At 36.3% G+C, this 25,862-nt stretch overlaps 1 long non-coding RNA gene across 2 annotated transcripts in view; it reads left to right on the forward strand.

Annotated features, from left to right (window-relative positions):
* LOC118152971 (uncharacterized) overlaps positions 1–25,862 on the forward strand; it is a 281,809-nt gene that overhangs the window by 252,699 nt on the left and 3,248 nt on the right. For both annotated transcript variants that reach the window (XR_004742062.2, XR_004742065.3), the window contains one exon: positions 24,385–24,437. This is a non-coding gene — a long non-coding RNA (uncharacterized LOC118152971). The remainder of the gene's footprint in view (positions 1–24,384; positions 24,438–25,862) is intronic.

The following is a 25,862-nucleotide window of genomic DNA, read 5'->3' on the forward strand; positions in this document are numbered from 1 at the left end:
TGTAACTACCAAACTTTTATATCAAATGTAGACTTTTTTTGATGGATTTTTTTTAGGTTTTTGTAAATATAACATTATATTCTCAACAAAGAGGGGTAATTTTGGCTTCCTCTTTTCCAATTTGGATGCCTTTTATTTTTTGTTTTGTCTGATTTCTCTGGCTAGGCATTTCAGTACTATGTTCAATAGGAGCAGTAAAAGCAGGCAAAATTGTCTTGTTTAAGATCAAGGAAAGGCTTTCAATTGCTTCCTACTCAATATGATGTTACCCATAGAATTGTTATGTATGACCTTTGTTATTTTCAGGTAAGTTCCTTATATTTCTATTTTCTTGAGAGTGTTTATTATGAAAAGAATGCTGAATGTTATCAAATAATTTTGTGCTATTGAGATAACCATATAGTTTTCATCCTTTATTTTGTTGATGTGATGTTTCACATATATTAATTTGCATATGCCGAACCATTCTTGCATTCCTGTTATAAATCCCACTTGGTCATTGTATATTATGTTTTTGATGTGCTGTTGAATAGAGTTTGCTAGTATTTTGTTGAGAATTTTTGAATATATGTTCATCAAGGATATTGGTCTATAGTTTTCATTTTTTTGTTCATCCTTCTTGGGTTTTAATATCAGGGTGATACTTGCTTTGTAGAATAAATTAGGGATAGTTTCTTTCTCCTTGATTTTTTTAGAACAGTTTCAGGAAGATGGGTATCAGTTCTTTGTATATATTGTAAAAATCCAGCTTTTTATTTGGTCTTAGACTTTTTAAGTAGTGTATTTCTTTTATTACTGTTTCAGTTGGTCACTGGTCCATTTAGAATTTCTGTTTCTTTCTGGTTTAATATTTGGAGCTTTAGATCTAGGAATATTTGCTTTATGAATCTGCGTACTCCAGTTTTGAATGTGTGTGTGTATCTTTCTTTCCTTTTTTCTTTCTTTCTTTCTTTCTTTCTTTCTTTCTTTCTTTCTTTCTTTCTTCTATCTATCTATCTATCTCGAGAGATTAAGAGAGAGAATTATTATATCCTCTTGCTGGATTGATGTGTTTACCATTCTATAGTTACCCTCTTCTTTTTGCACTGATTTTGAATTGCAGACTATTTTCTCTGATATTAGTACTGTACTTCCTGCTTGCTTTTGTTTTTCTTTTGCACGGAGTGTCTTTTTCTGTCCCTTTATTATATGTCTTTACAGATAAAGTATGTTTCTTTGGGGTAGCATATAGTTGAATCATGTTTCTTTATCTATTTAGCTATTCTATATATCTTAGTGTTTCAGCTTTTTCACTCACGTAATTTGGTGAGCCGGAGGGAGTGGCAGCCAGTGACTTCTCTCCCATTGTTCAGCAAGTAGGAGGGAGTGTTACAGCTCTTTCACTTCTGCTTCCTGCAGCTCCATGAGCCAAAGAACCACAGCTCTTCTGCTCCAGCAGTTTTGTGAGTTCTGGTTTCTTGATCATGACCAAGAGGAATTAGTCACATGGACACCAGAGAGTGAGTAAGGTAGAGTAGAATGTTATTGAGTAACAGAAAGAAAGCTCTCAGCATTAGGATGGGACCCAAAAGTGGGTAGCCATCTGTGAGGCTGAATCTAGGATTTTCATGGGCTTAGAAAGGGAGGTTGTGTGCTAACCTGTCTGTGGGTGGGGTTGGATAAAGTACCATTTGATTAGTTAAAAGGGCATCATGCAGAAGGAAACAATTGAGAGAGAGTGGGTAAGAAGGAGACGGAAGTTTTAACTATGGTTATGGACTCTATCTGGAACTGGCAGCTCAGGTTTTAGGCTTTAAATTGTCCATGGCTTGAAGGTCAGGTTTCACCAACAATCCTTCCCTGTCTACGTAGGAATTTTTGTCTCTCTTCTGTTGCTATCATTAGTGATGAATTGAATTAATTTACTTTCTAGGTTATTACTGACATGTAAGGTTTTGTTACTTTCATATTGTTGTTTTCTGGTTGTTTTATATATTATTTGTTTATTTTTCTCTAATTGTTTGTCATTGTGATTTAGTAGTATAGTGGTACCACCTAAGCCTTTTCCTCATCTCTGTGTTTGGTTTATTGGTGAGTTTTATACATTCCTGTGTTTTCATAATGCTAAATGCTTTTTTTTTTTTTTTTGCTTCCAAGTTTAGGAATCCTTTAAGCATTCCTTTCAGGACCAATCTAATGTTGATCAATAATCTCAGTGTTTGTTTATCTGGGAAACACTTTATTTCTCTTTTATTTAGGAAGAAGAATTGTGCTAGATATAGCATTCTCGGGAGGCAGGTTTTTTTTTTTCCTTTCAACACTTTGAATATGTCATCTTATTCTCTCCTGGACTGTGATGTTTCTGCTGAGAAAGATACTATTAGTTTTACAGTGGATTTCTTTACAGGTGACTATTTGCTTTACCCTTACTGCCATTAGTATTTTCTCTTCTGCTTTGACTATAGGCAATTTAAATATATTGTGCCATGGAGAAGAACTTTTTGCATTAAATCTGATCAGGGATATTTGTCCTGTATATGGAAGTATAGGTTTCTTGCTAAATAGGGAAAGATTTCATCTAATATTTCATCAAATAGATTTTGTAACATGTTCATCCTACTTGAAAATAATAATTTAAGTACTAAATAATAATTATTCAGTGTTTTTTTTTTTTTTTTGGTCCCAGATTTCATAAAGGCTTTTCTAATTCTTTTTATTTTTAATTTTTGTCTGACTGGATTATTTCAAAAGAGCTCTTTTCTAGTTCTGACAGAATTTATTCTTCTTTATCTAGTCTATTGCTGAAGATTTCAAATATGTCATCTATTTTATTCAGTAAATTCTTCCGTTCCAGAATTTCTATTTGGTTCCTTTGTAAAATATCTCTTTGGCAAATGTCTAATTCATAGACTAAATTGTTTTTCTGATTTCTCTGCATTGTTTTTCAGAATTATCTTGGGTCCCAGTGAACTTATTTAAAAATCAGTATTTTGAATTCTTTTTTTTTTAGATGGAGTCTCCCTCTGTCACCCAGGTTGGAGTACGGTGGCATGATCTCAGTTCACTGCAACCTCTGTCTCTCAGGATCAATTGATTCTCCTGCCTCACTCTACCAAGTAGCTGGGATTATAGGCATATACCACCATGTCAGGCTAATATTTTTATTTTCATTTTTTAGTAGAGACAGGGTTTCACCATGTTGGCCAGGCTGGTCTCGAACTCCTGACCTCAAGTGATTTGCCCACCTCAGCCTCCCAAAGTGCTGGGATTACAGGCATGAGCCACTGCACCTGGCCTTGAATTCTTTGTTCAGAATGTTATGAATTTATTTTTGATTCAAATCTGCTGCTGAAGTATTATTGATTTCTTTGGATTTTCTTGGTTTTTCATGTTTCTTGTGTTCTAACACTGATATCTGCACATCTGATTTAACAGTTGCTATTTCTAATTTTTTCAGATTGTTTCTATAGGGTATAACTTTTTCCTAAAGATGTGTATATAGGCCATTGGTTGAGAAGAGTGCTTTGGCTTTAGCTTTGAGTGGATGTAGTACTGTGGTCTCTGAATGGTTTTGTTGGCTGTAAATGACATCAGTGATATCTATAATTTCTTTGGCGGCTTGGAGTATGGTTATCATAGGAAGCTTGGGCAAAGCTTTTCTGGGAACTAGGGTGCCATATAGGCCAGTCTTCAGGCCTCAGTTTTGGCAGCTGTGGACTGAGCATGCCTGTCTTTGGAACTGAGAGTAACATCCGGTGGCACTGGTGTTGGTGGGCCCAGGTGGTCCAATTTGTGGGTTTCCAGGTAGCTTTCTCAAATGCAGGTAGTAACAGAGGGGGGTCAGTAGTCAGGAATCTCAGCTGGTTTTTGGATCCCTGGAAAGCTTGTGTGATGTGGGCATTGGCAGTAGCTGCAGTAAAGCAACCCTACTGGAACCCACCTAGTCTCTGCTAGTGTTGGTGGTGGCTGCAGCAGGTTGGGCAGGTAGGTCCCCTGGCCAACTGGTGGTGCACATGGGTGGGTTATGGCTGTGATGGTTTTGACCATGTGTCTTGGCCCAACCTCAGACTTCAGGAATACTGTTTAGGTACCAACAGTGTTGCACCTGGCTGTCCAACTCCAAGTACCTGAATGGTGTGCTCCACTACAGGGGATACGGGATTAGGCTATCAACTTGTCCTCAGCCCCTCTGGCAGTGTTTTCAGGTGCTAGCTATGATAGGCAGGCTTAGAGTTTTCCCCAGGCCACCCATAGGATTCTCAAGTATGAATAGCAAGGACTCGTATACAGGCCTAACACTGGGGAGATTGAGGCCATTCCCAGCAAGAAAAGCATAGGAAGGTATCAAGGTATCCCACAGGTACTGTAGGATTCAGTTTCCTTGGACCTCAGTCCAATAGCTGCCTGCAGCAACAACAGTGGGATTTGTCCTCAAAGTATGTAAAAGTGCTTGGCCTCCCCCTCACTCTTTGACCTGGTGGAGGCATCATCAGTGTCAGCCCTGGCCCCAGAGAAGGATACAGGCTTTTGAAGCTAGGATTTCCAAATGGCACTGGTTGCAATCTTGCCACCAGGGAGGGCAAGGCCACATTTAGCAGTAGCAGAAGTAGGTACGTGTGGGAAATGCAGTTTGCTTCATCTTGGTGCCATAGCAATCAGCAAAAGCAGTGGTAGGATTTATCCTTGGGGTGTGTGAAGGTACCTGGCCTCCCTTTTCCCTCCTGGGGTCCAGCAGGGGCAGTGGATGCATCAGCCTCAAGGCAGGATACGGTCCTCTGGAGGCTTGTCTATCAGATTGTTGCCAAGGCTTAAGGCCCAGAAACCTGTGGGAGTCTGTATGAACTTCCTCTCTGTAACAGTGCCCCGGGCCATCTCTGGGCAGCTTACTGTTAGTCTCTAGGCCTGTGTAGGTTGAGCTTTCCTCCCATAGTTTAGATTGTAAAAGACCATGATGAGAGTATGGAGCCCTGAAGGTTTCTCTCTTACCGGTTTTCTACATCTGGAATCTTCCCCAAGTTCCCAGACAAATCTGGCCAAGAAGCTGCTTCATTTCCCTTTTCTTACTTGTGTTCAGTACTTCCCAGTGTTTTACTATTGAATCCTCATTTTCTCTTTTGGATGATCTTTTTCAAGTGTGAATATCTTCTTGATAATTTTGTTTCTCTCTGTGGAGGAGGCATGCTAGCTGTATTTAATCAGCTATCTTGAACCAAGGTCAGATGTTACTTTGATTCTTTTTATTATTATTATTGTACTTCAGGTTCTGGGGTACATGTGCAGATCATGCAGGATTGTTGCATAGGTACATACATGGCAAGGTGGTTTGCTGCCTCCATCCCACTGTCCCCACATCTGGCATTTTTCCCCATGTTAACCCTTCCCAACCTCCCCACCCACCGCTGTCCCTCCCTGACCCCCCTGCAACAGATCCCTGTGTGTGATGCTCCCCTCTCTGTGTTCATGTGTTCTTGTTGTTCAACACCTGCCTGTGAGTGAGAACATTCAATGTTTGATTTTCTGTTCTTTTGTAACTTTGCTGAGAATGATGATTTCCAGATTCATCTATGACCCTAAAAAGGACATGAACTCATCATTTTTTATGGCTGCATAGTATTCCATAGTGTATGTGTGTCACATTTTCCTTGTCAAGTCTATTATTGATGGGCATTTGAACTAAAGACCTTGGTTCAAGGTCTTTGCAATTGTAAACAGTACTGCAATGAACATAAGAGTGAATGTGTCTTTATAATAGAACAATTTATAATCCTTTGGGCATATATCCAGTAATGGGATGCTGGATCAAATGGAATTTCTATTTCTAGATCCTTGAGGAATTGACACACTGTCTTCCACAATGCTTGAACTAATCTATGCTCCTATCAACAGTGTAAAAGTGTTCCTATTTCTCCACATCCTCTCCAGCATCTGCTGTCTCCAGATTTTTTGATGATCTCCATTCTAACTGGCATGAGATTGTATCTCAATGTGGTTTTGATTTACATTTCTCTAATGACCAATGGTGATGAGCATTTTTTCATGTTTGTTGGCCTCATATATGTTTTCTTTTGAAAAGTGTCTGTTCATATCCTTTGCCCATTTTTGAATAGGGATTTTTTTTTTTTTCTTGCAAATCTGTTTTAGTTCTTTGTAGATTCTGGATATTAGCCCTTTGTCAGATAGGTAGATTGCAAAAAATTTTTTCCCATTCTCTTGGTTGCTGGTTCACTCTAATAATTGTTTCTTTTGCTGTGCAGAAGCTCTGGAGTTTAATTATATCCCATTTGTCTATTTTGGCTTTGGGTGCCATTGCTTTTGGTGTTTTAGTCATGAAGTCCTTGCCTATGCCTATGTCCTGAATGGTTTTACCTAGGTTTTCTTCTAGGGTTTTTATGTTGTTGGGTCTTATGTTTAAGTCTTTAATCCATCTGGAGTTAATTTTAGTGAAAGGTGTCAGCAAGGGGCCCAGTTTCTGCTTTCTGCACATGGCTAGCCAGTTTTCCCAACACCATCTATTAAACAGAGAATCCTTTCCCCGATGCTGTTGTCAGGTTTTTCAAAGATCAGATGGTTGCAGATGTGTCGTATTGCCTCTGAGGAATCTGTTCTGTTCCACTGGTGTATAGCTCTGTTTTGGTACCAGTACCATGCTGTTTTGATTACTGTAGGCTTGTGGTATAGTTTGAAGTCAGGTATAGTTTGATGCCTCCAGCTTTGTTCTTTTTGCCTAGGATTATCTTGGCTATGCAGGCTCTTTTTTGTTCCATATGAAGTTTAAGGTGGTTGTTTCCAGTTCTGTGAAGAAGGTCATGGGTAGCTTGATGGGAATAGCATTGAATCTATAAATTACTTTGGGCAGTATGGCCATTTTCATGATATTAACTCTTCCTAACCATGAGCATGGAATGTTTTTCCATCTGTTTGTGTCCTCTCATTTCCTTGAGCAGTGGTTTGTTGTTCTCCTTGAAGAGGTCCTTCACATCCTTTATTAGTTGTATTCCTATTATATTCTTTTTGTAGCCATTGTGAACGGGAGTTTGCTCTTGATTTGGCTCTCTGTTAGTCTGTTATTGGTTTATAGGAATGCTTGTCATTTCTGCACATTGATTTTGTATCCTGAGACTGCTGAATTTGCTTATCAGTTTAAGGAGATTTCAGGCTCAGACCATAGTGTCTTCGAAATACACAATTATGTCATTGGCAAATAGAGAACATTTGACTTCCTCCTTTCCTAATTGAATACTATTTATTTCTTTATCTTGCCTGATTGCTCTGGCTAGAACTTCCTATACTATATTTAATAAGAGTGATGAGAGAGGGCATCCTTGTCTATTGCCAGATTTCAAAGGGAATGCTTCCAGTGTTTGCCCATTCATTGTGATATTGGCTGTGGGTTTATTGTAAATAGCCTTTATTATTTTGAGATACGTTCCATCAATACCTAGTTTATTTGGAGTTTTTAGCATAAAGCGCTCTTGAATTTTGTTGAAGGTCTTCTCTGCATCTATCGAGATAATCATGTGGTTTTTGTCTTTGGTTCTGTTTATGTTGTTGATTACGTTTATAGACTTGCGTATGTAAAACTGGCCTTGCATCCCCGGGATGAAGGCTACTTGATTATAATGGATAAGCTTTTTGATGTGCTGTTGCAATTGGTTTGCCAGTATTTTATTGAAGATTTTTGCATGTATGTTTATCATGGATATTGGCCTGAAGTTTTCTATTTTTGTTGAGTCTCTGCTCAGTTTTGGTATCAGGATGATATTGGTCTCATAAAATGATTTGAGAAGGACACTCTCTTTTGTATTGTTTGAAATAGTTTCAGAAGAAGTGGTACCAGCTTCTCTTTGTATGTCTGGTAGCATTTGGCTGTGAACCCGTCTGGTCCTGGACTTTCTTTTGGTTGGTAGCCTATTAATTGCTGCCTCAACTTCAGCCCTTGTTATTGGTCAATTCAGGGCTTCAATGTCTTCCTGGTTTAGTCTTGGGAGAGTGTAAGTGACCATGAATTTATCCATTTCTTCCAGGTTTAATGGGTTATGTGCATAGAGTTGTTTGTAATAATCTCTGATGGTAGTTTTATTTCCGCAGAATCAGTGGTGATATCCCCTTTATCATTTTTTATTGCATCTGTTTGATTCTTTTCTCTCTCTCTCTCTTTTTTTTTTTAACTAATGTGGCTAGCAGTCTTTCTATTTTGTTGATCTTTTCAAAAAATAAGCTCCTGGATTTATTGATTTTTTGGAAGGATTTTTAATGTCTATCTCTGTCAATTCTGCTCTCATCTTATTCTTGTCTTCTGCTAGCTTTTTAGTTTTTTTAAATCTTACTCCTTTAGTCTTTCAATTTTGATGATAGAGTGTTGATTTTACATCTTTCCTTGTTTCTCATGTGGGCATTTACTGCTGTAAATTTCCCTCTGCACACTGCTTTACATGTGTCCCAGAGATTTTGGTATGTTGTGTCTTTGTTCTCTTTGGTTTCGAAGAACACCTTTATTTCTGTCTTCATTTCATTGTTTAACCAGTCAACATTTAGAAACCAGTTGTTCAGTTTCCTTGAAGTTGTACAGTTCTTAGTTAGTTTCTTAATCCTGAGTTCTAATTTGATTGCACTGTGGTCTGAGAGACTGTTTGTTATGATTTCCATTCTCTTGCATTTGCTGAGGAGTGATTTGCTTCCAATTATGTGGTCAGTTTTAGAGTAGGTGCAATGTAGTGCTGAGAAGAATGTATATTCTGTGGATTTGGGGTGGAGATTTCTGTAGATGTCTATTATGTCTGCTTGGTCTAGATCTGAGTTCAAATCCTGGATATCCTTGTTAATTTTATTTCTGGTTGATCTGTCTAATATTGACAGTGGAGTGTTAAAGTCTTCCACTATTATTGTGTGGGAGTCGAAGTCTCTTTGTAAGTCATTAAGAACTTGCTTTATGTATCTAAGTGCTCCTGTATTGGGTGCGTATATATTTAGGATCATTAGCTCTTCTTTTTCAATTGATCCTTTTATCATTTTAATGCCCTTCTGTGTCTGTTTTGATCTTTGTTGGGTTAAAGTCCATTTTATCAGAGACTATGATTGCAACTGCGGCTTTTTTTTGCTCTCCATTTGCTTGGTAAGTCTTTCTCCATCCCTTTATTTGGAGCCTATGTGTGTTCTTGCAGTTGAGATGCATTTCATGGATACAGCACACCGATGGGTCTTGACTTTTTATCCAAGTCTGTGTCTTGATTGGGACATTTAGCCCATTTACATTTAAGGTTAATATTGTGATGTGTGAATTTGATCCTCCCATTTTGATGCAAGCTGGTCGTTTTGCCCATTTGTTGACACAGTTTCTTCATTGTGTTGATGGTCTTTACCATTTGGTATGTTTTTGGAGTGGCTGGTACTGGTTGTTCCTTTCCTTGTTTAGTGCTTCTTTCAGGAGCTCTTATAAAGCCAGCCTGGTGATGAGGAAATCTCTCAGCAATTGCTTGTTCATGAAGGATTTTATTTCTCCTTCACTTACGAAGCTTAGTTTGGCTGGATATGAAATTCTAGGTTAAAAGTTTTTTACTTTTAGAATGTTGAATATTGGCCCCCACTCTCTTCTGGCTTTTAGGATTTCTGCGAAGAGAGCCACTGTTAGTCTGATGGGCCTCCCTTCATGCATAAACTGACCTTTCTCTCTGGCTGCCCTTAGCATTTTTTCCTTCATTTCAACCCTGGTGAATCTGAGGATTATGTGCCTTGGGACTGCTCTTCTTGAGGAATATCTTTGTGTTTTCTCTGTATTTCCTGGACTTGAATGGTGGCCTGGCTTGCTAGGTTGGGGAAGTTCTCCTGGATAATACCCTGAAAAGTGTTTTCCAGCTTGGATTCATTCTTCCCGTCCCATTCAGATATACCTATCAAATCTAGATTGGGTCTTTTCACATAATCCCATATTTCTTAAAGGCCATGTTCATTTCTTTTCACTCTTTTTTCTCTAATCTTGCCTTCTTGTCTTATTTAATTGAATTCATCTTCAATCTTCGATATCCTTCTTCTGCTTGGTCAATTTGGCTATTGAAACTTGTGTATGCTTCATGAAGTTCTTGTGCTGTGTTTTTCAGCTCCATCAAGTTATTTATGTTCTTCTCTACGCTGGTTATTCTAGTTAGCATTTCATCCAACCATTTTTCCAGGTTCATAGTTTCTTTGCTTTGGGTTAGAACATGTTCTTTTAGCTCTGAGAAGTTTGTTATTGCCCATCATCTGAAGCCTGCTTCTGTCAATTTGTGAGACTCACATTCTCCATCCAGCTTTGTTCCCTTATTGGTGAAGAGTTGTGATCCCTTGGAGGAGAGGTGTTCTGGTTTTTGGTGTTTTCATCCTTTTTGCACTGGTTTCTTCTCAACTTCAGGGATGTATCTACCTGTCGTCTTTGTAGTTGGTGATTTTTGGATGGGGTCTCTGAGTGGACATCCTCTATGTTATTGTTGAAATTCTTTCTTTCTGTTTTTTAGTTTTCCTTCTAACAGTCAGGCCCTTTTGCTGCAGGACTTCTTGAGTCTACTCCACATCCTGCTTGCCTGGGAATCACTCATGAGGGCTGTATAACAATAAGGGTTGCTGCCAGTTTTTTCTTCTGTTATCTTCATCCTAGGGTACCTGCCAGATGTCAGCCAGCACTCTCCTTTATGAGGTGCCTCTTTGGATATAGGGGGAGTCAGAGAGCTGCTTGAGGAGACAGTTTGTCCCTTATCAGAGCTTAGGTGCTGTGCTGGGAGCTCCAGTGTTCTGTTCAAAGCTGCTGGGCAGGAAAATTTAAGTCTGCTATGGTGGAACTCATAACTACCTCTTTTCCCAGGTGCTGTGTCCTGAGAAGGTGGGGCTTTATTTATGAGTTCCTGACATGCTGCTGCCTTTTTTCAGAGATGCCCTGCCAGGCAAGGAGGTAGTCTAGTCACAGGCTGCCAGCAGAGGCATTGCTGAGCTGCCAGGGGCTCTGCCCAGCTGTTGGGTAAACTTTCTTGCATTTTTGTTTGTTTGTTTTTTATGCATGGACAATAATAGCGGACTACCTTGGTAATGGCAGACTGCCTCAGTAATGGCAGACTCCTCAGTATTGGCGGACCGTCTTGGTAATGCTGAACTGCCTTGGTAGTAGTGTACTGCCTTGGTAATGGCAGATGCCCTTCCCCCACCAGAGCTTGACTGTCTTGGGTCCAGCTGCACTTGCTGCAAAACTTTCAAGTCAGAGCATTTCAGATTGCTGGTCTTTGTGGGGTGGAACCCACTGAGCCAGATCACCTGGCACCCTGCTTTCAGCCCCCTCTTTTTCAGTTGAATGGGCAGCTCTGTCTCCCGGGTGTCCCAGGTGCCAGTTGAAATGGCCACCTAGATTTGTGTGCGTTTTTGTGTGGAAACCTCTGGTGCCAGCTGAAACAGCCATGCTAGAAACTCATGTTGCTTTTCCACCTGGGAGTCTCCTGGTCTGTGGGTGGTAGAAACTGTGGGAAAAGCACAGTGTGTGAACTGCAATGCTGGAGTGGATGGAAAACCCCCAGTGGTCTCTGTTGGGTAGGTAGGGGTTCCTCCAGGGATTATACTTCCTGGGTGAGGCAGCACCCTACCCTGCCTTGGCTCACCCTTCTTGGGCTACACCCACTGTGCAACCAGTCCCATTGAGATGCACCTTCTACCTCCTTTGGAAATGCAGAGATCACTCACCCACTGCATAGCTCACTGGGAGCTGCACTCCAGATCTGTTCCTATTCGGCCATCTTGCTCAACCCCCAACTTTGATTCTTAAATACAACAGGTTATTAAGTCACACTGGTTTTGAAGGCCATGAAACATTAAATAATTTAACATAAGAATAGATCTGGTATTGAGATTTTTAGGAAGTTTTATTAGTTTAATAGATGACAAAGAAAATACAAATATTTTATTTAAGAAGTGTACTGAGCTTTGTTGATATATAAATATATGTAACAATTTAAAAGTTTACTTAATTTCTTGTTTTTATAATATTATATATTAGTTAATGATATTGAGAGAAGGTGTCTTCTTTCCAGGGTTCACAAGGGGGTGTAGTTTTAAGGGCAAGAATTTTCCATCTCCATGCCCCCCTCCCATCTCTCTCCATCTGGGAGATTTAACTGTTTATGTTTGAATTTCACAGGCATGGGAAGAAACTAAGAGTCACTCCAGTAGAAGTTCTAAGGAACTCCTTTCATTGGCCTGGGGTCTTAGAGAGGTGGGGGTTCCTCCCAGGTTAAAAGTCCCCTTCTTCCAACCCCTTCAGATTCCACATTGGACCCCCTTCCATGAACACTCCCTTCATGGAAGCTGCTTTTCTCTGTCCTGGATTTTCCCTCTGGAGTCCCCTTCCACACACTCTCATGGAAGTCTGTCTTCTCCTACTAAACTCCATCACTCTCTATTCCCTAACACTCTTGTCGAAGCTGCTTTCCTCTCCTGGAAAGCAGAATTCTCTCACTCAGTGTGAGAGTTAGCTGTTTCTTTCTCCCTCCTTCTCCTGTTTTTCTCTCTCTTTAAATAAATCACTTTCTATAAAAACTTTTGAGTCTAGCATTTACTGCATACTGTGCCATGGTCCCCTCTCTCATTCTTGAGAGGGCAGGAGACCAAGAACCCAGAGAAATGTCCTCTCATGGGAGCTGAGGGCACCCTGAAACCCTGACTCCAATATTACAATATCACTTGAATGTTTCCATTAAAAAAATTAGTATATCAATAAATTTAAGTAAGCTGCAACATATTCTTGAGCTAATACATATGGCAACAGTTTCATATGTAAGTGATTTACTGTTACTTATGTGTATTTAAATATCTTCATTTAACATTGTTTAAGAATATTCATACAAAAACTTTCTGATTTGGGCATAATAGAGTCTCTTAACATGAAAATGAAGGGAATATAATAAAATATCTACAATATTTAGGACAATCATTTCCCATAGTAATGGTTCAATACATATGTCTTGAAGTATGGTATGAAGCTATAGTAGCCTTAATTTCATGAGATAAGTCATTTTTTTAAACAATAAATGTTTTTAAAACCCTTATATTGCAGTAATATTTCTACTTGGTTATTATATAATAGAATTTTACTAATTTGAAAATTTACGTATTTTAAAGAACTTTTCCAATGGAATGTTTTATTTATTTAGAGGATTTGTGTGTTGACATGACTATTTCATCCTTGCATTTGTTTTGTCAGAACATAGAATCAGTTTGTAATTAGTGCTTTTAAATGTAATATTTTACATTTTTGTTTATGCAGCTCTTGGATTGTTCCATAAAAGATTTAATATACTTAGTTTTCTATTTTATCAGCATGTATATCAAATTTAATGCACTACAGTTGTCAAATCAGAACAAAAGAATTCAGCATCAAAAGTGCCTACATATAATATGCCAACAGATAATACAGTTATCCCCTGGATTTGCCTAACAATAATGTGGTGTTTTTAATAAATCTGTATCAACTTCACATATGTATTTTATAGCTAATACCTTCACACTGAAAAATGAGTAAAGATACTATGTTTATATGAAGACATAATAATAGAAGCAATAGAGCTGTGACATGGGTTGCAACTAGTTAAAATCTTATTACTGCCAGAGGATATAATTTGTTGCAAACAGGCTTCAAAGTTAGCAGCAAAGGGTTATTTTTTTCCCCCTAAATTTAAAATAAGGACTACTACAAAAATAATAAAGGTTTTTGAGTCATATTTTCACTGTATTCATTTAATTTTTCTTGCAAATGTATACCTCAAAATTTTTCAACTTTCTTAAAATTGGAAAAGAAAGTAATTAATATTTAGTAAAAACTTACTTATATTCTACTAAACAAGTTCCCTAGAATATTTAATTCTTAAAATAAGTACTACAAGCTAGTAAATTTAGGTGAGCTACAACATTGGAATTAATCCACTGAATATAAATAGCTACATATTTAATAATTTTATCTTAAATTACCACACATTCTATATATATAACGCTATAGAAGAATTAGTTTTATTAGACTAGCACTTATATCAGTGCAAATGCATAACTTCTGTTACAAATGCAATGAAATTAATTTCGATAGGTTATTTCTATATCTGTATATATTTGTCTTATTTGGAGGAGGCAAACACTTTGCTTTATGAAATATAGACATTTGTTCAATAATATGACAGATATTTATAAGTTCCTTTTATGCCAAATTTGTATTGACTGAAATACAAGATGAGAATATAGACTTTGTCTTTAGGACACTTATACTATACAAGAATCCAGCCTGTAAATAATGATTTAACCATTAATCAGGCATTCTCTTTCATAGCAATATGTATGGGGTGCAAGAAAAATTCAAGCGCTATGTAATTCAAAGCAATGTTATAGGATAAATGTACCTGAGAGCAATGACTTAATCATATCCTGAGAATGACCCTGTATGACACACACACCTGAATATGTGTTATGAGCTAGAGAATCTAGGCATAGCCAATCAGGAGATTTATTACCTTGTCTATGAGGAACATCTGTGTCTCCTGTTCTGTCCAGTGGAACATGGGCCATACCAGGGCTGGAGGCTCTGAGTGATGGGTTAAATGTTGCCAGGTGATGGTTATTAAGGGTAGGGTGTTAAGTGAAATGCTATATAAACTGCATGCTGTTTGCAAGTAGTTGTGGTTTCACAGCCTAGCCTGCTACCACTGGCTCATGCAATTATGTTGCCCAGCTCAATTCTATTGAACTCTAGGAAGGTAGATATATTATCTAGCCACTGGACCATTTCTGTATGTAAGGAAGTTCTCCTGTCTAGCTAGTGGCCACTGGACTCTCTCCTCTGTATGTAAGCCTCTAGTAAAACCCCCTTGTCACATTAGTTGTCTTTAGGTCTCTTCTTTGGCCTCTTGAGTCTGGTACCTTCCCTGTTGAGGTTAATAGGAGCTTGGCACAACATATTGTTTCTGGGTTTCAGGGTGCAGTGGAGCACTCAGCTTGCTCCCTAGTGGGCTGTTCTTCCAAGCTTTTGGTCCCTTACTCACCCAAGAATGGGAGAGGGGACCACGCCAGGCGCAGTGTGCTAGCAAGTAAATATTGGACCGCTAAGAGTTTTTGCAGAAAGTGATTTATTTAGGCAGAGAAAGAGAAAAAGCAGAAAGAAAAAGATGAGAGAGAGAGAAAGCAAAGATTGTGGAAGGGGACCCAAGTGTGGAATCTGAAGGGGTGTGGAAGAAGGGGACTTTTAACGTGGGAGGAATTCCCTCATTCTCCAAGCCCATTGACCTATCAAAGGAGTTCCTTTAAGCTTCTGTTGGAGTGATTGACTTTATTTTCCCATGCCGGTGAACATTTTTTTTTTTTGTTAGAGATAATTCCTTTTTATTATTTTATTTTAAAATTTATAGAAATTCTTAAGTAGTTGAAAATCATTTATCAAGTTACAGGTGACAAGAAGACATTGGGGATTCTCATTGAACTTGTCTTTCCTTACATATAGTTCCTAGGTAAGTAATTTTATTTCTTTAGAAAGGAAAAGAAAACATGATAAAAATGTGAACATTTAAACAAAGACCCGTAAGACTCCAGATGGAGAGGAGGTGGCATGGCGCTGGGAAGTTCTTACCCTGGGAAATTTTGTCCCCTTGTGGAGCTGGGAAGAGAATACATTCCTTCAATAGGTCAAGAACTAGTATTCCCTACATTTCAGGATGTTAAGTGGAAACTTCTCATTCAGTCTCTGATGTACTTTCTCTTGATCCTTATCTTCCAAACTAAACAAACCAAATATACAATGGTGAAGGAAAATAATAATAATAAAAAAGTCATACTTAACTTTAAAAATAATTGACAAGTGCTAAAAAATATACACTAAGCCAGTCTATGTAACATCAGAGACAAGAACACAGATGCTTCATTGGCAATGGAGTGGAATCCTTGGATTGCAAATCTGAGTGATCCTGATTGTACTTGGGAGAGAGGATCTCTTTGTCCAAGAACTGCATGGAATTCCCAAGACCAGGGACTTAAGGAGAACTTTATAGGAGAAAATTAATAGTCCATTACAGTCAGTGAGCTTTACAAAATCTCAAGAATTACCTTAAGATTAACAGCCACCAGCTATTTGGATTAGTTCTAGAAATATAGTTACCATAATACATTTAGAAGTTATTTCATTACAGTTTTGGTGACCGTCTTAATAGTATCAATTTCAGAATTTTATTTATTAGAAACTTTTAAAAAATTAACCTTTAAATAAGAATCTGGTCCTTGGAGGCCATTCCTCAATAGGTATGAGAGCTTTGCTGATGTAGCATCAGCCCTCAACCTAAATGCTTCTGCCTTCCACCTTTATAGCAATCAAATTTTGGTCTGAGATTGTGTCCTTTTTTATTTTTTTTATGATGGATAATATCAATAACAGGATGCAAAAGTAAAGCTCATATTAGGGACTCAGGTAGGGTATTAAAGTGCTCCATTTCTCAGTTATTTTAGACTATCCTTATTACTAGAAAATTTTATGAGCTTGAAGTTTAGATATATAGCAGATCCTCAGATAACTGTTTCCTTCAATGACATTTCATTACAACACTGATGAGGAAAAAAAATCCATTCTCGGCTGAGGCCACTGTCTTTTTGAAATTTGCCTGTTTTCCCCATGTCTGAGTGGGTTTTCTGTGGGTACTCTGGTCTCCTCCAACCACCCTAGACAGTGAATGTTGGGTGAACTGTTCATCTAATTGGCCCCAGTCTGAGTGTCAGTGTGTATGTGAGTGCACTCTGCCATGAGATGGTGTCCAGCACAGGGCTGATTCCCACCTTACCCCTGAGCTGCCAAGACAGGCCACCCACGACCCTGAACTGGAGTAACTAGGCAAATAATTATCTTACTTGTTTTACAAACCTTTAAATAATGTATGTACAGCTCACACTGATTTCAGTGCTTAACATTAGAAGCATTTAGGTCTAAAGAAAAAGGATTCATTATTATTATTTTTTTTGTGGCCAGAGACATGCCATAGAAACTTAACTCTTATTTATTTCAATTATCCTATGGTAAAATTGTCATGATTTCCAAGAACCTATAGGTTTTTAAATTTAATACTAATGTTTCCATTTCAATTAACTATTGTTGTTGGTAAGACTATTTCTACCTGGCCTTTGAAGTATACAAAGGATATTATTTTGTTAGAGATATTTCATAGGATATTTTTTATCTAAGAGATAGATCATTTGACAGAAGTTACATGAATTATAACTTTTATTTTAAAAAATACATATACTGAAATAAAAAGAGGTAAATTTTTATCCTTGAAATCAACAAAAAATTTGAGATAAGAAAAATGAGATTTTTTTTCAATAAAGAAAAAAAATAAATTCCATTCATGGTATTGATTCCTACCACAAAATATCCTAAAGTAAGAGTATGACTTTGGGCTACTTGATTTACTATATCAGAGTCATGACACTTTTGCGTTTATTTAAATTATAAGGTCTCTTCTAGCTATAAAATTTTGACCTAATAAAGATTCATTCTTCCTTATTAGAAAAAAAATGAAATTGCAGTGATGTGTAACCAATTGTGACACAAAAAATATTGGAGTGAAAAATTATTTTTCTAAGCAACATATTGCCATTACTAGCTTCTGCTTACATGCATCTTAATCCCAAGGAAGAGTATGTCACAATTTGCTGCATAACAGGAATCTAACTAGCTTACTTACAAGTCATTGTTTTTCTCACTCAAGGACTTGTAAATAGGCTGTTTGGCTCTACTAAGCTTGACTAGTTGAGCTTGACTCCAAGATACTGGTTGAGCTCTGGTCTTCTCCAGGTGTGTTTTACTTTCCTTGGAGAAGCGACTACCTGAGCACATTCTTTTCATAAAAAAGTCACAAGTGCACAAAAGAGGGCAATCCAAAATGTGCATGAACATTTAAAGTCTCTGCTGGTTTAAGACTTAATAATATTATTACTTATTAATTTAAAAAGTCAAGTGGTAAAGTACAAAGGCAAGTGAAATTCTACTAACTGCAAAGTCATGTGACAAAGGGAAGAGGTGAATAATTTAGAACAATTTGTCATTCTATCAAAAAAGAAATTGACAAACTAGGAAAGCAATCATATAGAATCATTATTAGGAATGGATTTTAGAGACTTTCTGATATAATCACACAAAAGATCTTGAATTTCTTTCACAGTAGCCAGTGCCTTTGATATTGAGTCACAAGTCTCATGAGCATAGCTTGACCCTTGTCTTCCCTTGAATATCACTAAAATGTTTAATATCATATTTCAACAACCTAAAATTTTTCCACTTAAAGGAACCGATGGGTACACTTTTTCAACCATATTAATCTCTCTGCTGACCCACTATGTCTCTTATCCGTAGACACATTTCTAGTCCAGTCTAGCACCCACAAGCCACTATAATTCTAGCCATTAGTTTGTAAATATCTTCCACTACTTGTTTTTCCTTTGTAATTTTACCAAAAAATCTTAACAAATTACCTCTTCTGCTATCTTCTTAGGTCTTTTATACAAGGACTTAATTATTGTTAAGTTATTGAATACACCCACATAAAGCAGACTGGTTTGGTTAGAAATACATGATCACAGGGCAGTAAGTTGGCAAACATTTGTCCTCAATCAATTAAAAATAGGCTATTTTACATCTGAAAAAGGTAATTTTATACTACCCCCAACCTCCTTAAATCTCTACAATTTTACTTCTGAGGTGTTTTAAATGTATAATTCATTTTTAGAAAGTTAGAATTAACATGCCATTCTTACCTTGTTCCCAATGAGCTTAAGGACCCACTGACTTTCCTTCTATGTTTCCCTTCCCTATTCCAAGAGAAAATGTATTTTTCACTAACAAAGGCTAACACCTACCACTATGCTTAGAAATTTTCCCTTTCTGACTTTAGAGTGACTTTGTTCTGTTAGTTTTCTATGCTTTATTTTATATGTTTCTCCTTTTCTATTGTATAATTTTCATCAGTATAATGATATGGGTGGTATTTCCAATTAAAACAAAGCAAAGCAAAATTCCCCTAAACCTTAGCTCCATATTTCTGCATAGCTACATTTTTAATACTTTATTACAATTTCCTGAACTGTTTAATTTTGTCAAAAATCCAAATCACTTCATAATAGAAACTAGATTGTACGCACCAATCCACTGAAATTCTGTCAATGTTGTTAACAATCTCCATGTTTTAAAATCCAGCAAACCCTCTTTATCATTTTTATTCACACTATTAGGATTTTAAAATATATTTTATCATACCATTAGTTATGAACTACCTTCATTTCTTGGCAATCTAACAATACTTTCTCATTGTGTTTCGTTGTTTGGCTTTCTATACATAAATAGTCCAACTATTTCAATATAATTTATGTGTTTCTCCTTTATTACCTAATCTGTAAAGGTACAGATATTTCTGTACTGTAAGTTCATGTTTTATTTTACTATGCTTCCAATGGATGCAAGTGTCACCTGTGGTCTGATATTTCTCAAATGTATATAAGATAATTATATACTGTGTTCATATACTTATATAGGATGCATTTGCATACCCTCAAATAAAGTGAAAATAAAAAAGAAAGTTTAAGCTTCCTTCAAAAAATTTTAAACTAAAATATATCCTAATGGCAATTTCAAAGTTAGGGCTGGATGTTTCACTTGAGAACCTAATATAGCTCTCTGTGCTATTATATTTTCAATCCATAAATTGTGAAAATTAGAAGTAATTTAATACTAATTATATTAAATTGCTAATCTCGATATTAAAATATGTCATTAAGAATTCAAATTATCTAAATCAGTTATGAAAACATAGTTAATTGTCATATTCTGAATAAAACAATATAAGTACAATTACCATTTTGTATTATGTCAGTTCCTAGAAATGAATCCACTTTCAGAAATGATTGTTTATTCCTTTTCCATTATCTGAAATGTATTTATAGCTAAACAATGACTCTAAATTAAAAATACTATCATAAAATGATAGTTGATAAAATTGTATATTTATACTTTGATTTTATTTTGTTTTTCTCTATACATGTATAAATACTAAATATTTTAATGACCTGTGAAGGGACAAATGAAAATTCAATAAATTCTCATTTTCTTTAAATTGGAAATGTTTAGATTTTCTTATACATGAAACCCTACATCATTTTTGTTGATTATTTTTAAATTAGTAGCAGCTATAGGAAAATTATTTCACTTGAAATCCATACTATTATCAAAGCTAGTAATGCTATAAAAAAAACATGTGTTCCCTGAAAGTTTCTGTACATACAGATAGAGGTAGAGCAAAGAATTACAGCAATTACAAAAGTCTATAATTTTGGTGTAGGCAGTTGCAAACAATTAGCTAACACATACAATTGCTTACTTTATATATAAAAACATGATTCTCAGTCCTTTTATACCAGTTACCACATAACCCCTTCAGATCAATTATTCCCTTCATATCAATGCTCCTTTGGCAACCTGGGCTTCTTGGATTGTATCTGTGGGCACTATTAACATTTGGATTCCAATTGAATTCAGCTAATAAGAAGGCATGTCACAATGTAAAACAGAAGGAAAAGAGTAAGAACAGATTATTTATTCCAGTTGCTCCATTTCAGCATAGTAACTTTGGACTGATTGGAGCCTCCAATTCATAGATCCTATCAAGAAAATCTATACAACTTTCTCTATAAAGACGTTAGCAACTTTAACTTCCCCAAATCCTTTTGCATTTCAAGAGGCAACACTGCTGCTATTTGCTAATCCTGGAAAAACTGAGACATCCCTTGTGAATTTTCTTCATTCTTCTCATACATTTAAATTGCTGCTTTGTTATATGCACTTTTTTGCCATTCTTTTTTTTTTTTTTTTTTTTTTTGAGACGGAGTTTCACTCTCCTTACCCAGGCTGGAGTGCAATGGCACGATCTCGGCTCACCGCAACCTTTGCCTGCTGGGTTCAGGCAATTCTCCTGCCTCAGCCTCCTGAGTAGCTGGGATTACAGGCACGTGCCACCATGCCCAGATAATTTTTTGTATTTTTAGTAGAGACCGGGTTTCACCATGTTGACCAGGATGGTCTCGATCTCTTGACCTCGTGATCCGCCCACTTCGGCCTCCCAAAGTGCTGGGATTACAGGCTTGAGCCACCGCGCCCGGCCACTTTTTTGCCATTCTTATGTCAGTGTAAAAACTTTTATTTCCTGATTGATATAGCCATAAAGTAACAACTTAAATTTTCTCGATAATCATTCAATAGAAACTCTCTTTTTAAAAAAAAATATGCCTGAGGTTGCAATTCTTTTAATTTTTGAAATCAGACCTTGGTGATGACCTTGAGCAGTAGTATATAAATAAATTCCACATGCTTAGCATTCCAATAATGGAACACTAGACATAATTTGGCTGAACAGGGTCTTGCTCTGTTGCCCAAGCCAGTGTGCAATTGCCTGATCTCAGCTCACTGTAGACTGGACCTTTGAGCTGAAGCTATCCTCCCACCTCAGCCTCCCGAATAGCTGAGACTACAGGCATGCATTATCATGCCTGGCTAATTTTTGTACTTTTTTGTAGAGATGAGGTTTCACCAATTTGCCGTGGCAGGTGTTGAATTCCTGGGCTCGAGTGATCTGCTTACCTCAGCCTCCCAAATTGCTGGGATTATAGGCATGAACCATCACACTCAGCAGAAACACTTTTTAATCTCCATTTTGCAGATTACAGATGAGGCAGAGAGGGTTTAGGTCACACAATTGGTATGTGGTGGAAATGAGATATGAATCGGTTAATCTGGCACTAAATAAGAAGGTTGAATCAACAGCCACACATACACAACACACATACTGTATACACACAGAAAAATCGCAGTCATGCCAGTATTACGCAATTATTTTAGTATCTTTCTGCAATACAAAATAGTTTGGGAATAGACACTTTCACTGATTGCTCTAGTGCTTCTAATAATATTCTATGGGAAATGTTTTAAAGTATGGTTATGGACTTAGAAGTGATCAGATTTGGATAAGGGCATATAACCAGTTAAAGTTTCTAGTGAAGTTTATAACAGACTGACATTATCCATCATAAAGGGCATGGTTACATTAGTCTTTTCATGATCACAGTATGAATTAGCAGGGCATGGTTACATTAGTCTTTTGATGATCACAGTATGAATTAGCAGAAAGCATTTGAGTATTACAGAGAGGAAAGGGTGGAATGTCTTGCCAGGAGGACACAGAGCTGTGGGACTTAGGGCAGCAGAGGGTTCTGCTTGCTCTGAGTAGTTGGGACTCCAGACTTGTTAATGTCAGTCTGCAGGCAGATAATCTTTTTTTCAAGAAACTGGGATCCCCCAGGATTTGACTAATGAACAAAAAAGGATACATTCTTTTAGATAACATGTATAACTAAAAGTTGAGTTATTTACTGAAGACAAGAAAAATGTTGCAAGAAAATATCAGTCATTTCTTTGATGGCCACTGATTAAAAGGGGAATTAAACTCATAGTTTTAATGGGTAATTTCTCAGCTTGCCTGTAGCTAGTAATCTTGGTAAAATCCTTGCTGCTTGGGCCAAGTAGCCTTTCCTTGGTGACTGAGGTTTCATTTAGAGAAAACAAGCCTTTCCCTAATTCCTCAAATAACTATCTAATTGTGAGACTTACTGAAATTTCAATGAAACTGACACAGAATTGTAATACAGGTACTAATTTATATTTCTGCAGAAGCCTTTCTAACATTTAAAAAAAGACTTCTTCATACCTCTTTATTCATATGCATTTGTGACAAATATATTCACAACACCATAAATCAAATTGTTTTCTAATCCCAGGATGAGATTGAGTTTTTGTTATGAACATTCTTTGATGTAAAAGTAAATTATAATTGGTCAAATACTTTATATATATTTTTTCTCTGCTCTCTCCCTAGCTTTCATAAACCAAGTACAAAAAAAATTCAAAAATATATTATCTCCCTTCTAGACATTCAGAATCCCTTCAGCGAGTTTCAGGTTTATAAACATAAGTTTGTACATGCAAGTTTATGCTTCACGATTCTAGGTGAGTTCCCAAATTTACCTCAAATTGAGATGTCTAAATAGAATACCATAGTCTTCTAACCCTGAAAAGTGCTATCCTCTCCTAAAGTAATAGGAAAATAAAACTGTTCAAGAATAAATAAATTTAGCAGCATCTCCAGCTCCAAGAAGTCTGTGGAGTGATAAAGTAGAAAGCTTACTTTTTTTTTCCTAACTGGAACCAACATCCTTTCTATTACCGAAAGTAATAAGGAGAGTCATCCTTGATATTACATGTGCCCATATTAAATCTGTCACCAAATTCAGACCTCTGTCTGTATAACTTTGGGACTCATCAACTTGTCTCCATTCCTTGACATTAGTCTAGTCTCAGCTACCATCATCCATCAGACTACTGCAGTTGCCTTGTAACTGGTTTTCTTTCTCCTTCTTTGCACTCTCTCTAAATTGTCGTAACCTACATAACCAATTAGTCTTTCAAAACTGTTGATTATTACATCCCAGATTATAAATGAATCAAGTTAAGTCAATTGCTCTTTAGTTGGAGACCCAGTGTTACACATACCAACTTCTTTCTCCTTTGCATATCTAATATCATATATCCTTATTCTCCAGGTAGCCTGATTTCCTTTGCATAATGAAAATGTGCCATACCTCCATTCTGTGCCCCTTCTAGATCTGTGCTATTTTGCCTGCTAGAAATCTCTTGTGTGCATTTGCTTTAGTGATTCTCCTCTCCCATCACAGAGGTCATTTACTATCATTGTTTTCTGCTGGACATCTTTTCTGACCTCTCTAACTAGGAAATGTGTATCTCTACCAACCCACTTATCCCATTTTTAATTTTATATTTATTTGAGTAATTATTTGATGGCTATCTGTTGTATCCAATATACTTAAGCACCATGTGGAGAAGGGTCATGGCCTGTTTCTTTGTGCACAATATTATTCTCAGCATACAGCAGAGTTCCATACACATTTAGTATCTTACCATATATTTGTTGTATAAATAAAATAACAAAAGGACACCTAGCAATGCAAAAAACAAATTGTACTCTCTTGTGACATTTTAATTTAAATAATAGATACAATCTCATCCTAAAATTAAAATAAGCATTTTATATTAAGGTGACATTTATACTTTGGCGAAGCTAGATTTTTTCAATGTCGTCACTTTCTCACATGATTCATCATCAACATTATTATTATTACTATTCTTTTTTCAAAAGACATCTGTTTTTAATTTGTATTGCTCAAAATGCCTAGCAATATGCTGATCAATAATTGAATTGCAATAGTTGTTTCTTTATTTATATTCTTGAAATTAATAAAGTATCTCTGTAATTTCCTCAGGTTACAGAGGATATTTTCCTTTTAATGAAATCAACTCAGAGCTTATTAACCAGGTAAGATGAAACTGCTTTAAATATCAGAGATTGATATGCTTATTTTAAGTAAATATTTCATTTTTTTGCCAAAATAATATACAATTTCATATTTAATATTTCAAATATTCAATACTGAATGTGTTAGATACTGAAAAGTGTTAAATATGTACAAATCTCTCATGGTTGAATAAATCTCCAAGCACTGAAAAATTAAACATCCTTTAAATCAATAACTATACTTGAAAAATGTAAAATATATCTACTTTTCTTCCTACTTATATCCAGGAACATAAACATGCTCATTTACATGTTTACTTGAACTGCTAGATGAACATTAAGTACTCAGTATATCTGGTTTGACTTCGCTATACTTCATATATTTAAATTTGTTTGCATACTCTCAGAATACTTGAGAAAGAAAATATGTAAGGAAAAGAGAGTGTGTATTTAGGATGCTTATGTTGGCCTCTATTTTTTTGGAACAAAAGTACCCATTCAAAGTTCTACAGATAATAATGTGTTACTTTCTTGCAAATACAAAGCATGATTATTCTAATTTTAAAAGTGAATTTGTCTTCTTAATATCATTGACATAATGCATGTCACCTAAAATTAGTTTTTTAAATTAAATTTAATACTTCATTACATGGAATTTTAAATTCTGCACATATGTGAAAGATATCCTTCAATGTTTCTGTTGCTCAGTATTTTAGCTCTCATAACAGGGTAAGTTGGTCTGTAGAGAATCACTTGATTTGATTATTGTAGCATTAACCCACTTTCTACTTTTCTAAATAAGTTGTTTTCATGGTATTCATCTGCATTTAAAGATCTGTTATATAATATTTCTATGGAATATTAATGTCCACACATATAGTGCATATATTTTCATCAAAATTAAAAAAACAGTTGGAGGTGAAACATATTGAAAAATAAATAATATAAAACAACCTAACGTCATTACCCTAAATGAAGTCTTTAGTAGTATCATTAATAGCTTAGATATGTGAAAGAAAAATAGAAACTTGGGATCTGAATTCACTATGCCAAAAGAAAAAAATTCAGCTGAAAGCTGAGACATTCAAGAAGCTGCCTTTCCTTTTATAATATTTCTAAGCAGATAGCTACATTTAAAAAGTTAAATATCTCCAAAGATAGCTACTCGATTTTCTGCTTACCTTATGTGAAGTACCAATTTACTGAGCAAGAGATGAATACATAATTGACTATTTACCATACAGACTCCTTTTTGCTTGCAACATGTGGATTACCATGTACTCCACATTTGCACTCCATCCCATCATTCCTCTTTAAATATCGAAGCCCTCAAAATAATCCTTAGAAAAAGGCAGAGACCACAGACTGTAACTGTAATTTTCTGTTTATTTCTCCCAGGCATGTCCCTAACATGCAAAATAAACTTCTAAATTGATTGAGGCCTAG

Source organism: Callithrix jacchus, chromosome 1, assembly GCF_049354715.1.
Source record: "Callithrix jacchus isolate 240 chromosome 1, calJac240_pri, whole genome shotgun sequence".
NCBI lineage: Eukaryota > Metazoa > Chordata > Mammalia > Primates > Cebidae > Callithrix > Callithrix jacchus.